This window comes from Haliotis rufescens, unplaced genomic scaffold (genome assembly GCF_023055435.1).
Source record: "Haliotis rufescens isolate VD_foot unplaced genomic scaffold, xgHalRufe1.0.p SCAF_7, whole genome shotgun sequence".
In the NCBI taxonomy this organism is placed as follows: Eukaryota; Metazoa; Mollusca; class Gastropoda; order Lepetellida; family Haliotidae; genus Haliotis; species Haliotis rufescens.
The window spans coordinates 15,258,692-15,272,311 of NW_025964361.1; positions in this window are offsets into that span (position 1 = coordinate 15,258,692).

The following is a 13,620-nucleotide window of genomic DNA, read 5'->3' on the forward strand; positions in this document are numbered from 1 at the left end:
TACATGGTAATCAGAAACAAATTCACGTCACTTTCATCCCATTTAATTGAATAAAACAGAACATTCATGAACAGGCACCATAGAAGTGCAGGGCCTCTACAGTCAAGTTTAATGTTTGTAAATACAATATCAAGTTTTCTATATTTGTTTATATGTTAGCGGCCATAAAATTTCTGAGTCCCGTGACGGGATTCGAACCCCAACATAGACTTAATGTTGCCTCATATGTCCTTGTGTAAATACATCGACACTGCAGACAGCGATGGACACGAACAATATCATGACGCTGACCTTCATTCTTCAACTACCAATACGTGTATGTAATACATCGGGGGAATATGTTCCCTGTATCAGCACGTCTACCGGCTCACTACTTTCAAGATGCTGGTGAAGAGCCAGCCTGGATGCCCGAAGTGATTCCTTTTGAATCGACAAACTGCGTTGTTGTGGTTGTCGTTGTTGTCGTTGTTATTTATCATGTCTGAATAAATGTTAGGTAATATTAATAGCACACTCAAATGGTGAATCGCAGCAATACATTCATGTTGGGTATAAGGGCAAAACAGTCAACTGGGGTATCACTGCAACACATTCATGTGGAGTATCATGGCAACACAGTTAACTGGGGTATCACAGCAACCCATTTATGTGGAGTATCATGGCAACACAGTCAACTGGGGTATCACAGCAACACATTTATGTGGGGTATCATGGCTACACAGTCAACTGGGGTATCACAGCAACACATGCATGTGGAGTATCATGGCAACACAGTCAACTTGGGTATCACGGCAACACATTCATGTGGAGTATCATGACAAAACAGTCAACTGGAGTATCACAGCAACACATTTATGTGGGGTATCATGGCAACACAGTCAACTGGGGCATAACGGCAACTCATTCATGTGGAGTATCATGGCAACACAGTCAACTGGGGTAACACAGCAACACATTCATGTGGAGTATCATGGCAGCACAGTCAACTGGGGTATCACAGCAACACATTTATGTGGAGTATCAGGGCAACACAGTCAACTGGGGTATCACAGCACACACCACAACACACCTCATAACACCTAACAACAGACATAACAACGCACCTCACAACACACCTAACAACACACATCACAACACACGCCACAACACACCTAGCAACACACACACCACCATACAAGACAACACACACCACAACACACCTAGCCACACACCTAACAACACACAACACACATCACAACACACATCACAACACACCTACCAACAAACCTCACAACACACACCACAACACATCTTACAACACACAACACAACACACACCACAACACACTTCATAACAACCTAACAACACGCCACAACATATCTCACAACACACCTCACAACACACCTAACAACACACACCACAACACACACCAAAACATCTAACAACACATAACACTGCTCACAACCCACACCACAACCCACACCACAACACACAACATAACACACAACACAACACACCTAACAACACACACCACAACACACATCACAACACACAACACAACACAACACACACCACAACACACCTCGCAACTCCACACAACACACATCACAAGATACCTAGCAACACACCTCACAACACACACCACAACACATCTAACAACACATCTCACACCACACCCCACAACACACCTAACAACACACAACACAACACACCTTATAACAACCTAACAACACACACCAAAACAAACCTCACAACACACCTAAAACCAAACCTCACAACACACACCACAACACACATCAAACACATATCACAACACACCTAACAACACACATCACAACACACACATAACAACACTCACCACAACACACCTCACAACGCACCATACAACGCATCTCACAACACACTCCACAACACATCACAACACACACCTCTCACAACACACATCACGCCACCTCTCACAACACACATCACGCCACCTCTCACAACACACATCACAACACACCTCACAACTCACATCACAACACACCTCATAACTTACACCACAACACACCTAAAAAAAAACAACCTCACAACACCCCTCACAACACACCTAACAACACACATCACAACACACCTCAAAACACACCTAACAACTCACATCCCAACATACCTCATAACTTACACCACATCACCTCTTAAACACACATGACAACACAACTAACAACGCACACCTCACAACACACACCACAACACACCACACACCACACACCACAACACACTTCACAACACATACCACAACACACATCACAACACACACCTAACAACACACACCACATCCCAAAACATACATCACAACACACATCACAACACTACTCACAAACACCTCACAACACAGACCACAACCCACATCAAACACACATCACAACACACCTAACAACACACAACACAGCACACACCTAACACCACACACCACAACACACCTTACAACTCACCACACAACGCATCACAAACACTTAACAACACACCACTACACACACCACAACCCCTCTCACAACACACCTCACAACACACACCACGCCACATCTCACAACATACATCACAACACACCCCACAACACACCTAACAACACACCTCACAACACACCTAACAGCACACACACCTAACAACACACATCACAACACAACACAACACAAAACATACCTAACAACACACACCACAACACACACCTCACAGCACACCTAACAACACACCTCACAACACACCAACAACACACACCACACCACATCTCACTGCCTAGTCCAGTGATTCAACTTAAAGAGTCACTCGTAAAATATTTGTAACTCGATTTTTGTATATTGGTGAACGCGATGGTGTGATACTGTTGACATCTTTCAAGGTTTCCTGGCCATGGAAACAATATTTGTCAGCATTTTGGTTTAATCTGGTTGTGCCTACTGTTTGATCCCGAACTCTCTTTCTTTCAAAAGTCTTGCCAGTAAGTCGTTTCTGCTGGGAAGGGAGTACATAGAGGTAATATACATGCACAGAGTATGCATGAGCAATTACTGGTAAGAAAGTTCATATTAAGTATAGAAGTACTGATGTATGCATGTATCGATTGTACTCATATATAGCAGTACTGATGCTATTAGCCATGGCGTCTTTAGTTGCCGTATATGACACCGCATAGGGCAACTAAAGACACATTAACGAATGTATTGTGCCGAAAAGTTTACACTAATTAGTATCTTCATCGCACATGCCATGTCAATATGAAAACTTAACTCTTAAAACTGGTATAAATGACAGGACCAGTCCACATATTTCCGATACGACGCTTTAATGTAAACACAAGCAGTATAGATAAAACGTATATTTATATATATATAGTATAGCAGTACTGATGTACACATAAATTGATCGTAGTCACTGATGTTCAACTTTTTTTCTAACCATGATAATCATATCAGTTGTATGTCAAACTTCGGCGCATCTTTACATGTGTGTAGACCTATATCAAAAACATATAAATTATGTTTCACCTGGAAATTCGTTTAGAGAATATATTATTTGATTTGGATTTCATAATGCTAGACATCAGCGGATAATATTATTGAACACTGTATCTTTACATAACACATACGCAACCAACGCATTAATGTCGTGTTTACCCATTACCTATTATAAGGAAATGTTAAAACATGCTATTACTCTATGTTCAACAGGGCCAGACTAACTGGTCAACATCTGTTAAACCCCATCTTTATTCATGTGGTCTGGGTTATACCAGTATATGGACAAAACAGGACACGGACATACCAGATCATTTCATAGGTGCTTTTACTCAGACCTTGAAAGATATGAACAGTGAAAATTGGCATTGTTTTCTATCATTATCCAATAAACTATCAAATTAAATATTGAAAACAGTGTGTACAGACAGCAATATTTATTTAATGCAACAAATGCAAAACATTTCGAATTGGACTTGGAAGATTCCGTTATGGCTCCCACGAACTCTGTATAAGGAAATATATAATTAATTATTAAGATAACACTTTGTCAGTTTTGTGATTTAAACAGTGTAGACAATGAATGTCATTGTTCATTGGGTCATGCTCACAAACCCATATGAGATCCTGTCTCTATGGTCACGCCAAGTGATTGTTAAGATCAGACATCCTAGTTACAGGAATCAAGCCTAACTCACATTATATCACTGGACAACGTATATGGAAGTCATTACATTGTGAATACCATCCAAGATAAGACTATGCAGCAATTTAAAGAAAATTGGAGGGATGAGGTTTCACAACAGGAAGGAAAGAGAGGAATCGGCGGAAATAAGCTAAGAACATACAACAGTTTCAAGGAAGGTTACGAAACGGAGTATTATGTTCGAACCCCTATGCCGAGGAGATACAGGTCGGCTTTAGCCAAGTTCAGGAGTGGGGTGGCGCCCCTCAAAGTAGAGACTGGACGCTACACAAACACGTCCCTAGATGAAAGAATATGTCCATTTTGTGCTGATGGCATAGAAGACGAAGAGCACGTATTACTAAAATGTCCTAACTATGAAACCGAAAGAGAAGAACTTTTAAGAAAATGTTGCGATGTTGAAAACGATTTTAAGAATTTCGATGATCCGAGAAAAGCCAGTTTTATCCTATCTTCCCAAGATGTGATATATTTAAGTGCCAAAACCTGCTTTAACATTTTATCTAAAAGATATGATTGCCTTTATTCTTAATTCATGGTTTTACTTTAATATGCGTTGTACCTTTTATTTATATTTTAATATGCTCTTTTTATGAAAAGTCTCTCGTAACCCTGTATAGGGTGGCTCGTTACATTTTATACTTGTATACTTTTACATATGATATGTATTTGAGATATAAATTTTTGTATTTTAAAAGTATGTATAAATCATTGTAATGAGGTGAGACTATAATAAACTGTCTGTCTGTCTGTCTGTCTGTCTGTCTGTCTGTCCTATCTACAGTCAGACAGCACGGCACTTTATTCATGTCCAATATCTCCTTAGTGATAAATGTAAGAAAAACACTTTCTGAAAAGAGTCCAACACCAACTTCCTTAATTCTAACAAACTCGGGGTGTGTGGAGAAATGTCCTACTTTAAGTGGGGAAATGTCTGAACCCAATATATATGTATATGTCCAAGCGATATCCATCTGTGTCACGGTCGTGCTTGTGCTCAGGAATGCTGAGTGCCTGTGTTTTGTGTAGGTTTGGATCAATGTGCATCAGGGGAGAAGGAGGGGGCATGTTTACTAGCGTCACAGCTAGGAGTACGACCCTCGGGGGTTACGCAAGATACATAACATTTAATACATGCGTGTTTATGGCTTTAGGTGTTGTTAGGTGTTGTTTTTATCATTTTATAAATTTAGTGATGAATAAATTCTTAAACAAACTTATCTCGAACTTTAACAACCAGTTCAGATGTGTGTGTGTGTGCGTGTGTGGTTGTGTGTGTGTGCGTGCGTGTGTGTGTGCGTGTGTGTGCGTGTGTGTGCATCACGCTTTCTCACCTATGCTACATGTGAGTATTTGTTGCTGAGAAATTGTTGACTCTTAGGCCGTAAGATGTTCAGGAGCTCCATGTACACGTACAACTTAAACCCGATAGAACTAACTCCTCTCACCTGACAGCACAGAGATTTCATTAACTCCATATACACGTACGACTTAAACCCGATAGAACTAACTCCTCTAAACTGACAACAGTTCAGATCCGCGCGTGTGTGTGTGTGTGCGCGCGCGTGCGTGTGCGTGTGCGTGTGTGTGTGTGTGTGTGTGTGTGTGTGTGTGCGTGTGTGTGTGTGTGTGTGTGTGTGTGCGTGCGTGCGCGCGTGCGTGTGTGTGTGTGTGTGTGTGTGTGTGTGTGTGTGTGTGTGTGCGTGCGCGCGTGCGTGTGTGTGTGCGTGTGTGTGTGTGCATCACGCTTTCTCACCTATGCTACATGTGAGTATTTGTTGCTGAGAAATTGTTGACTCTTAGGCCGTAAGATGTTCAGGAGCTCCATGTACACGTACAACTTCAACACTATAGAACTACCACCTCTCATCTGACAGCAAAGAGATTTCAGTAACTCCATATACACGTACGACTTAAACACTACTAAAATACCTCCTCTAAACTGACAACACAGAGATTGACACTTACGGAGAATTGGTGGTGATGTCGACTGTATAAATATTTATTTGACAACATTACACCGAGACAAGTTAACAGATAGATAGATAGATAGATAGATAGATAGATAGATAGATAGATAGATAGATAGATAGATAGATAGATAGATAGATAGATAGATAGATAGATAGATAGATAGATAGATAGATAAATAGTTTCCTTGATTCCAAACAGCAGAAGAGGAAAGGGTCTTACGAAAAAAAATACAATTATTTTAAAGAAATGTTTTCATAGATTAAGTGTTAGTCTAAAAATGCGGAAGCAATCATATTTACGAGAGGCATCCTCCATGTTGAGAGCCTTGTAAGATGAAAATGGTGTTACATTCTTATGGTAACCACTTTGCTCACGAAATTAACGCGTACAGACACATAGTAGCAAGAATAGTTAACACAATAGATTTTAACTACCTAAGGAAAACATGGGATCTTGCTATGTGTCGCTCAAGTCCACTACAGTCACAGAATGACGTACATCCTTGTCATATTTAGCAAACAAAACGTAATCTAAATAATTTCATATATACATCTCATACTCAGTCAGGTGTAGGACGTTTTCATCGCGTATTCCTTTGGAATATGAATTTTAAAATGTTGTTATTGATTCTCATATAATCAGTTCTCGAGCCGACACATCCTTGACCGTATATGATTACAATAGCTTCCACTGCAGACTGTGTAACAAAGGCTAGCAGACTGAAACGGACGTCATGCCTACTTGGGTCATTTGTCCACTCTTTCTAGGCCACGGCCCTAGTGAAGTGTTACACGCTGTCCGTGTTTCAGTAGGTCTTTGTGCTTCCAGGTCAGTTCACACCTTGCTTCAGGTCGCTACTAATCCGATAATTTCTATCACTCTACCATTTAGGGATTAGTCTCCCGATGTGCAAATGTATCAATGCCCGTGTTGTTTGCTTCACATCGCCAGATTGTACAGTATTTAGATACAGCTGAGGAATCAAAGGACTACATATGAATTTCACAGCAGTAACCTGGTGTGATCTGAGCTATATCAAACATAATGGTGCGGCCATTCCTTTATACAGTCTCACTATTGCTAACAAGGTGATTACATTCACTGATTACTCTGTTTGAGGATGATGGATTCGCAATAGGACTGCATGATGACCACTAGCCGTCTACGGGGGTTGACTGATAAGATCGAAGCATCATATAGACAGAATTCCGTAATAGTGAAACCTTCACTATATAATTGATGACGATTATAGAAAGTTGGCCTGTGCTCTATTTGGAGACCTGGATACGAATGGAAATAAATACAAAGCAAGGCCCTCATATTTACAAACTCTTCCGACATTGCTTTGCACAGTAATAATGTAGCATAAACGTCCAATCTGTTCACATGAAATATATTATATTGAACAATGCGAGTATTAATAATCAGTTATATAATATATGATATTATTTTTGTTACATCAATGCAAATAACAGGAATGTTTTCCCGATGCTGCTTTATGCTTGCTCTGTGGTCAAACATACATTAAGCCGATTCGAATTAGTTTGAAAATATTCATCCTATCTCGGGCGTGTTTTATAAAACTCCATCAGCAGTTGGTCTTACAATTTGGCCCAATCATGCACGTGGGAAAGGATAAACAGCTAGATATGTTTTCTTGCGACACAAAAAGCTTGACATAGCTATATATTGCTCCCTTGGTTTTCAATCATCTCGAAGATAATATATTTCATTCTTGGTAAATTTCACTAATTTTACCCAGGTAATAAAAGTCTAAATACTTACTGTGGAAGCCAATAAACTAGCTTCAAGTACATTTTTGCCTTTATACTGGTGTTAGCCGATACAATCAAAGTTTAATACCTGGTTTAGCAACATGACCTTTCAATCTGTTTATCATATTCGGATGGTCCAAACATCCTTTGTGTTCTATCTGCGTGCTATCGTGAAGACAGGCCGGGGATGCCGTGTGACAAAATGTACAAACCAGACTTTGCATAATGTTTGGATCACAACAAAGAAGACTGTTTACGTGTCATTTATTAAGCAATTCACGTTGTATCAGGAAACATTAAGTCTCATAAAGAATATCTTGTCGCTATGCTTGAATACGTCCAGAACAGTCAAGCCATTTTGTCTGTTTGTAGAAAGGTTGAGTTTTAAGTAATAAATGGTGAGTCCCCAATATACTGTTTGATGAAAACTGATGTATGGTATCACACATTACATTACAGTAGACATATCAACTCAAAGTCACTACTGCTGGGAGAAGGCTTGGGACGTGGTACAATGCCCTTGATCGTCGTGGGTAAAATCTGAATCGAGTGATCTATGGTCGTCAGTGGTCGCATAAATGGACGTCAAGCAGACCGCGTGACCTATAAACGCCATTGATGAGTTATTGCATCCTACTGCGTGGGACGGTGCTCAGTGTATCAGCCTCTGGTCAGGTCTCCTTCGCACATGTTGACTGAATAGTACCTTGTTATCATTTGATGTTCAAAATGCATACATGCTTAGTTTTTATATGCAGGTTGAAGGTTGAGGTTTTTCATTCATTCAGTTGAGGTGAGGTGAGGTGAAATGGGGTTTAACGTCGCGTCCAAGATTATTGCACTTATATAGCGACGTGCATGCACGTGTGTGTGTTTGTGTGGCTGCTTGTACAAGTCCGGACTGATGCCGATTTATAGTGCTAGCTCACTGAGATACCATGCCGCAGTTTAACATGAATACCCCACTCAGACACAGTATACTGACTCCGAGCCGACAAGTCCTTGTTTTAGCCCTTTAATGCCGAGCGCCAGACAGGGTAACAACAAGTACCATCTTTTAACGTCTTTTGGTATGACGCGGTCGTGGATCGAACCCCGGGCCTTCCGTTCTCCGGGCGGACGCTCTACCACTAGACCACGAGGCGGTCTCACTCAGTTGAAGGTCTCAAACGATGTACATAGGGAACTACAAGTATGTAACAATAATGTAACACACAACTGCTCCCAAAAGATTGCTGCTTTTAAAATTGGCAACCTTTGGATAATTCGGTGACCTTTGTACGGTGCGGTGAGTAGTATGTACAATAAGTATAGTTTTAGTCCTGTTGAGTGTGCACCAGATTCGTTGCACCTGATTTCGGTTCAATAGCTTGTATAAACAAGGTCTTGTAGAGAGCAAGAAGCAAGACAACACTGGATACACATAATGCCTGTATTGTTTGGTCGGCCCCACTTCTGACAGTATTCCAGCTATTAGTAGTAGTAGTGGTATATTTCAGTAAATCAGGCCACAGGCCCATTTTACAATATATATTCAAGCATTCAAACATGTTGTGCCACAAGTGCATGTAGTAATATCACTACTAATCCGTACAAGGGTATCTGAGACCATATACATATGGTGGTAGAATTAGTAGTTTATATAATGGACAACTGCTTGCTCCTCATTTTAAGAGCAAAGAATTCCAGCTATTTCTGAGTCTCAAGTTGGATGGAAATACGAAGTGGTTTTGGTCGTGTCATTTACCACTTCTGTTAGTATTGATATGATGCATACAGACAAGAGGCGGAGTGGACCCTGGTTGTCAATAGAGACAACTTTGTGTTATTACAAAATGGAGGAATGCTAAAAGAATAACTTTAAGTAATGACGTGTTGTCCTGGCAACATAACTTCATTATCAACACTAACCTGTAACGAAAACCTTTAACACAGGGCCGTAGGTTGTCGATATGTTAAAACGTTCGGTCGTCGCTAGGTCAGTGAGACATGGTCGCACTCTAAAAAGTCACATTGCAATGGAGATCAGTGATCATGATCATTGATCATTGATTGTGCACACTCAAAACAGTGACACTATGGTCAGTGTGACTGTCCACAAACTAAAAAGTGACATTGCGATGAAGTTAGTGTGACTTTCCACACAAAACTGTGACCTTGCGATATAGGTCAGTGAATGTCTTATTAATTATATGTCTACATTCATGCACCACATTCATTAAGTTTAGCACGGAATCCAGATTTCTATCTGTATGTGTATCTGTTTGGAAACAACATTCTTAATTACATCTTAAAGTTAATAAACATGGAGTTGACACTCTGTGATATAACTGAAATATTTTCAAAGCGACGTTAAACAAACCTCACTCACTCACTCACTCACTCACTCACTCACCCACCCACCCACCCACCCACTCACTCACTCACTCACTCACTCACTCACTCTTGGTGTAAGCACATTCTATTATCAGATGCCTTGAGATAATTATACAAAAGGGAGCTTGTCAAGCATAGTCTTCTCCCGTATGAGTAATCCCTCATCTCACAGCTGGATGATTTGTGCGGTATCCTAGCTTCAGGTGTTTCCCGCCCTGTAATTTTCAGTGGCAGCTGAAGCGTTCCTCCTCTGCCTCCCTCTGTGCTATTGTTCCATGCTAATCCTCGCCTTGTAGGTGGTTCTATATGTCGGTTTTCAGAAATAATTTATACGGACAAAAAACACTCAACCTGCTTGATATGACTCACGTTAAATTTACATCTATACCTGGCTTTATATTTTGCATATTTATCCGTAAATAACCCCACTGAATACATATCCCAGGAATACACCACCACTGAATACATATCCCAGGAATACACCACCACTGAATACATATCCCAGGAATACACCTCCACTGAATACATATCCCAGGAATACACCCCCACTGAATACAATCCCAGGAATACACCCCCACTGAATACATATCCCAGGAATACACCCCCACTGAATACAATCCCGACTGAATACACCCCCAACTGAATACATTCCTCACTCAACACATCAGTAATAAATACGTGTTGACTAGTCTTTCCATGTATACATCAGTAGTAAGTACGCGTTGACTAGTTTTACCATGTATACATCAGTAGTAAATACGAGTTGACTAGTCTTACCATGTATACATCAGTAGTAAATACGAGTTGACTAGTCTTACCATGTATATATCATTGTAGTAAATACGTGTTGACTAGTCTTACCACGTATACATCAGTAGTAAATACGTGTTGACTTGTCTTACCATGAATATATCAGTAGTAAAAAGGTGTTGACTAGTCTTACCATGAATATATCAGTAGTAAAAAGGTGTTGACTAGTCTTACCACGTATACATCAGTAGTAAATACGTGCTGACTAGTCTTACCATGAATATATCAGTAGTAAAAAGGTGTTGACTAGTTTTACCATGAATATATCAGTAGTAAAAAGGTGTTGACTAGTCTTACCACGTATATATCAGTAGTAAATACGTGTTGACTAGTCTTACCATGTATACATCAGTAGTAAATACGTGTTGACTAGTCTTACCATGAATACATCAGTAGTAAATACGTGTTGACTAGTTTTACCACGTATACATCAGTAGTAAATACGTGTTGACTAGTCTTACCATGAATATATCAGTAGTACAAAGGTGTTGACTAGTCTTACCATGAATATATCAGTAGTAAAAAGGTGTTGACTAGTCTTACCACGTATACATCAGTAGTAAATACGTGTTGACTAGTCTTACCATAAATATATCAGTAGTAAAAAGGTGTTGACAAGTCTTATCAAGTACACATCAGTAGTAATTACGTGTTCTTTAGTCTTAGCCACTAACTTCAAACATCTTTTTCATATTTATTTTTATCTTAATATACAGAGGATTAAGTGTATTAGAACTGGTCTGTTACCACAACAGGTAAATCCCCCATGTTTTGGCAAGCCATCTCTACTCCACTGTGTGATAGCTGGGATATCTGACCAATAGTAGGATCAACCTGTCTACCACCGATGTATGTTAAACGTGACGGACTAGCTTGCCCAGACGTATTGGAGAATACTTGTTGATACACACCAGACATAAAGTATGACAGTCGACGAAGCTAGAAAGTAGTTTATTAAAGCAAAACTAATACAGTTTATACAATACAAATACATGTATGTTATTTGGTCATGAAAATGGACGGAAATCCTTTCACCGGTCTAATGAATGATCTGATGATTTCTGTCGACATGGACAAATAGTGTTAACACAATCAAATGAGTGAAATGGTTCATACACTCTTAAGAAGATAAATAGTACACGAGCTAGCTTGGATATCCGTCAGTCTGAATTAACAAACTTAAATCATTTAAGGGGCTCTCCCTCTCTCTCTCTCTCTCTCTCTCTCTCTCTCTCTCTCTCTCTCTCTCTCTCTCTCTCTCTCCCTCTCTCTCTCTCTCTCTCCCTCTCTCGCTCTCTCTTTCTGATAATTTAAATGTATGCACACCTATTTCGTTGCCGTAACTGATTTAATACCAGAAACTATGTTAGAGTTAGACCATTAAAGCATGACTACCATTGTCTGATTCCTTTAAACTTCAGTATACGCAAAATGCTTACATACCGCAACAACGTTTGAACATACATCGCGATTGTATGCCCTCATGCTGTTTTAGTACTTTGCATGAACCAGATTTAATTTTCTTAGCAAAACATTCTCATAACATCGTCTGTAAATTCATTCATTCATACATCCATTTTCATGAGAAACTGTTTATATTAATGTATATGTCATTTCAAACATTTATTCAAAGAAATGCACGATATAACCCATGTACTCTTAAAACAGGACGTACAAGGATGGGCACAGTTGTGCTTAAACGCTTGTGCTGGGACGTCAGTGAGAACGATTATGTGAATTAACCCTTCGTTTCGTTTGACAAAATGTAATAATTGTTCCGCAAGATGTTTGTCATAATGACCTAGTTTGTTGTCGTTTCCATGCAGACATGAACACGCGCCGTAACTGACTTTTCAGAGCACTTGTACTGTCAAAAAACATGTTGTTCATAAATATATATCATTTGTAAAGACCTTTAACTACATTTCATGAGGAAACTAGATAAATATGGAGAGTCAGTTATTACTGTTTATAGTGCAAGGTTTCACAAACAACATCTCTCATTTCCACTGATTTTACAATTTAACTCATCCCAATAGGTCATAGATCAGCGGTCTCTCCCCAAAGATATCTACTGTTGAGGGAATTACGTCGACTTTCACTGTTACCAGGAAAAAACACGAGAAGACATATCCGAACGACCTGGAAATACAAAAGGAGTTTAGTGTTTAAATTGTTGCTTTTACATTTTATTATTTTTGAATGTTTTTGAGTACTTTATTACTATTTATGCTGTCAAACAATTCGCATTTGAAACAATTCATTCTGATTTGAAACAGTGACCTTATAGTCCAATATGTACATCTGTTATTGTCCGGCCTTTTTAAATTCTATGTGGAAAAGGGTAACTTGGTATGGAAATAGTTTGCACACCCTCGACACATCCCAATCCTAATCCCCATCCTCCCTTTCACTCAGCAATTGTTCACTTTCTTTACAATGCAATAAAGAAACAGAAAAGTGACAGCGTAACATAGTGCCCTTCCCCTGTAAACTAATTGACAAAGAA